Source organism: Phyllostomus hastatus, unplaced genomic scaffold, assembly GCF_019186645.2.
Source record: "Phyllostomus hastatus isolate PE091 unplaced genomic scaffold, TTU_PhHast_1.1 phas_contig_40, whole genome shotgun sequence".
Taxonomy (NCBI): Eukaryota; Metazoa; Chordata; class Mammalia; order Chiroptera; family Phyllostomidae; genus Phyllostomus; species Phyllostomus hastatus.
In genome coordinates, this window is record NW_025333872.1 from 36,134,033 (window position 1) to 36,139,077 (window position 5,045).

General features: G+C 36.0%; 1 pseudogene; it reads right to left on the reverse strand.

The window, feature by feature from the left end:
- Positions 1-2,925: 2,925 nt before the first annotated feature.
- On the reverse strand, positions 2,926-3,834 carry LOC123822060 (annotated as a pseudogene).
- Positions 3,835-5,045: the final 1,211 nt, after the last annotated feature.

A 5,045-nucleotide genomic window follows, 5' to 3' on the forward strand; every position in this document is an offset into this window, starting at 1 on the left:
ATACATGGCATAACACCTATATATACATATATACATATATAATTGTTTTTACACATATGGGATATGCATATTATATATATGTATATAGGTGTTTATGTATATACTGAGATACACAGTTGACCCTTGAACACCATAGGTGTTAGTGGTGCCAATCCCCTACACACAGCCAAAAATCTACATATAACTTTTGACTCCACAAAAACCTAACTATTAGTAGCCTACTGTTGACAAGAAGCCTTACTGATAACATAATCAGTTGATTAACACATATTTTGTATGTCATGTGTGTTATATACTGTATATTATAATAAAGTAAACTAGAGAAAAAATGCTATTAAGAAAAATATAAGGAAGAAAAAATACATTTATAGTATTCATAGAAAAAAGATCCATGTATATGTGGACCAGCAAAGTTCAAACCTGTGTTGTTCAAGGGAAACTATATATGTTACTTATGTATTTATGTATTTATCACAGAATACAATTTCCTTTTTCCCAATCTGACTTATGCAGCACAATAAATCATTCAAACGTTTATTTTACCTCAAAATTTTCTCTCAGTGCCTTCACTACTTTTCTGTTTTTTTAACACTATAGCCACATTTCCTAAGAGACTTATTTGCTTTTGAGTTTCCTAGTTGTAGTTTTATAGATTTCTAGGAGGTCTGGGGCTTTTCATTACTATGAAATTGAGTTCCAACTTTATGATTCACTTTCTGGAAATCCATATTTTCAAGCCAGAGTCCACTTAATTTCACTGGCCATGATAATTTTGAAATAAACTCATATGCCCATATATGGTACTTTAGAAACTATTACCAGCTTAGATTTTACATTAAATTCCATTTTAATGTTCAAAGTGGGTTTTACAGTATTTGCTATTTTTAAACTGGGAAAATAAAATTTTATTTTGCAGTAAAGTAAACTCATTGTAAAAGGATGCATGGCAATACAGTGTGTCTGAACAGTGCTACTGTTAATTTTTACAGGTTGCAGTGGGCCTTACCTTCCATAACAGTTGTTAAGTAGCCATGTGTGGTTGAAGAACACCAAGTGGCCTATAGTGCTTCCTCTCTAGAGCAACCAATTGGACGTATGCATTACGCCAGTGTTCTGTGTCTGCCTTCTGACCCCAACATCTAACCAATCTCCCACTTTCAAAACTTTCATTAGCCTTCCTGGAGCCCTCAGTCCTTGGCCTTATTATTAAATTCACTTCATCTTTTTGTCTTAATTAAAGCCTCATGCCACCCCTTAGGACACTCGCTGCTTCTCCAGAAGTCTCCTAAAGTGGAGAATATGGCTGTCTACACCCTTGGTATCTCAGAATGAAAAAACAGAGCTCAAGTCCTCCACATCCAGTGGTGTTTCAAACCAATGCTCATGTCACAGCCTCCTTCCCTTCGAGATCTAAGTTTTCAAGCCATACCATATTCCACCCTCCCCTTGTACTCAGAATGCCTCTGATTGTATGAAAAATGTCCTCATATTGATTAAACACTTTAGCATATTACTATGGTCTTCCTCTTCATGAACTTCCTGACATCACTCTGGGTGACATCCTATCCATGCAATATGTAAATTTCACAATTTCTTGACCTTCTCATTTTCAGTCACCTTCTCCACTTTATTTCAGCCACCCTCTGTGATGGGCAGACCTGCACTGTGGCATCACTGCTCCATCTCTGAAAACCTGAATTCAGCTATTTCGTTCTCTGACCACAACTTCTAACCCTTCCCCTCCAACTCTTTCATTTAGTGATTCCTCCATGAATGTTCTGTATATTCACTGAGTTCTCCAACCACTTGATGACTCCATTTTCTCCTTACCTTCACCTTCCTGTCTTTGCCTCCTTCCCCACCCCATTCATCTAAGAATCTGCAATTCAGTACATCAGCATTTTCTTACCAATATTCTCAATATAACAACATTAACCCATTATTCTTCTAATAGCTCTGGACTAGGAAAAAAATCCCAATCCTGGACCAATTTATGTGTCTATCCTGTCTATATTCTAAGGCTGAAGAACACAGCTGAAGGAAATCCTGAAAACACATCCACTGCTGCCAATGCAAGGTGGCAGTCTTCACCCCGACCAGATCCCCAGTGCTGTCTGGCAATCCTTCCATGCTAACCCCATTAAGTCTCTCCAAGGTGGATTTAAAAATCTTCTCTGTTATCCCACCACATCACCCCAGTCTTTTTAACATATGACGTCATCTTCTGCTTCACAGAGACAATAAAAGCCATTATTCAAAAAAGTCCTTGATCTTCCTGCCATTTAATTTATTCATTTTCCCATTTAAGGTTAGTGCACCTACCTGAGTGCAGGATCCCAGTCTTCTCACAACCTCAAGAACTAACTCTATCTCTTTTTATTATATTTTAAGCTGTCCCCATCACTGCTTTTTTTGCCACCAGCATTAAATATACTCAAGCCTTTCACAATTAAAAAAGTATATTTTTCTTCATTGACCTCATATTTTCTTCCAATTTATTCCACCACTCCATGGTACTTCTTTGCCTTTTTATATTTCATATCAGTACAGAAAACTCTGGTTTCTAACAAAAGTAATATACTTAATCATTGTTTCACCTTAGAGTATATACAAATAATTTTAGATTGCTACAATCTATCACCAACAGCTTTATCATGTAAACTTCAGTATTTCTTTGCAACTCATTTCATCTGTAGAATATATGTAATTGAAACTGTATAGTTAGATTACTATGTTCAAAGTTACTTGAATAAATTCTTTTTATGTGTATGATTACAATATCACTGACAAAAAGACTAATTTGTTTCTGCTTGTATTCAATTTTAGGATTTATTTTCTTTATTTTTAAAATTTTTGTTTTACTTTTTGTATTTGTAGTAATTTTTTTTACAGATCAGTTATTTAATTAAGTTTTTCAAAAGAAATTTAGAACTTCATTTTGTGAAGATAATGGCCACTTGTCAGAGCAAACACACAGCAGAGGTAGCCCTGGAGCTGAGGAACAGCTCTGATTTTTGGCAGGATTTGCAAGTCCAGGGCTTTCTGATCAACCTTGCATTGCTCTGTAATCTTGTATTTCTCTTTCTCAGTGTCGAAAATCTCCCCACTCCTGGTGTCTAGGCTTGGGCAGCTTCTTCTTCTTGAAGTAAGAGTCAGTGAGATGCTTGGGGATTTTCACACCATTGATATCAATTTTGGTGGAGGAGGTGATGACAAATTTCTGGTTGTTCTACACAGAGGAAATCAATTAAAGGCCAGAGGTCCAGTCGCAAGTAGCAAACCACTGCTCAGCTGCTTCAGGAAAACCACCCTCTTGCCTCTGTGGTGCCCAGTGAGAATGATCAGAATGGTCCCAGGAGTGATGTTGGCCTGCAGTTTTCTCACATGCTGACTGAAGGGTTTCTTGCCATGGCTCAACAGCTTTCTAGACACCTAATTAATTAGGTTTAATTAAGTTTATTTAATTAGGTTTATCCTTCAGTAGGATAGTATCTAGGCATTTTGCAAAGTTTAAACACTCGGGTACCACCATTCTTGTCACCACCAACTAACTAGTTTAGTGACAGTAGCCATAACTTTCTCCTTTTTCTTTTCAATCCTGGATTTGGCTGTGGAGTATTTCCTCTTAGACATGGCCTTTTGGGAATACATAGCTGACCAGGAATACCTGCCAATTCTTCTGACTAGGACAGGGTTTTGGCTGCAGTGCAGCTTCCCCTTCTTAGGTGTCTTGGCCTTGAGGTTACCCTTCTTAACCTTGCCACCAGCACCAGCCTTCTTGGCTTGGGGTTTCTTCTCCTTAGTATCCAGCTTCTCGGTTTTTTCACCCCCCATCTTGCAAGTTGGGAAAAACTATATTTGTACTAACTTTGATGCAAATTAAAAGATAAACTCAAAGAAGTCTCACTTCCACTCTATCCATCCATGCCATTACCACCCACTGCCCCCAGTGGGTAACTATTTTCATTAAGTTTTGACACATCGTTCTTGTATTTCTTTTTTGAAAAAAAAATACATAACTCTATTCTCTTTTACAAATGTTATCATAGCATATACCTTCTTTTGCCTTGTTTTTTCCACTTAATACATTCTGACTCAAGTCTAATATATATTACACCGTAAGTATTAGTTTACTTCCTCTGTTTTTTTCTCTGTGTAATATTTCTTTGCCTTTTTAAGTTATATTTTTGGTATCTAAAAGCTTTTGCCTTTCTTTTAATGGTTATATTATTTTCTGTCTTTTCTTTAAAAAAAAAGTCTTTTTTTTCCCTTTCTGAGGTTCCAACTATTAGGTTTGTCAACTCTAAATAATATATTTGGCTGCACATTTTATCTGTACAGCTATGAGTTGATTCTACCCTACCTTCTCTCCCAGATTCCCCTATTTTTTTGTGAGGGGTTGGTTATTTCTATTTTATGAAGGTATGAAAGGTTTTCAGGAACAACTATAAAGGACACATGGACAAAACCAAGGGGGTAGAAGTAGGGGAGGGAGGTGGGGATGACTGGGGGGGGGGGGAGGAGACAACTGTACTTGAACAACAATAAAATAACTTTAAAAAATTAAAAAATAAATATTTTAAATTTCACAAAAAAGAACATATAATACGTACACATTCCTTCTCTACCCTTTGTTTTAATCTTAGATCTACATTGAAATATACCCAGTATATACCATCAGTTCATTCTCTAAGGTTTCTCCCATCTTCATTGCATTAGATAAAACTCATCCTTTAGTTATATTTGTGAATACAGTACTCTTTTAGTTCTCACATTTTCAAAACTGTTTTAATATAACCTTGGTACTTGAAGGACAACTTGTCTAGATATAAAATATTTGACTTACTTTGTTCTCACTTTCTAAGAAAATTTCCTCTAAAGTTGTCTTGCTCTTATAAACTCTGATTTTAACTTGATTTCATTCTTTTGTAAGTCATTTGGTTTCTTGGCCTGAAGGTTTTGGTTTTTTGTTTGTTTGTTTGTTTTTGTCTTTATCATTAAAGCCCAAGAGTTTTACTAGGCTATGTCTCTAAGCTGATCATTTG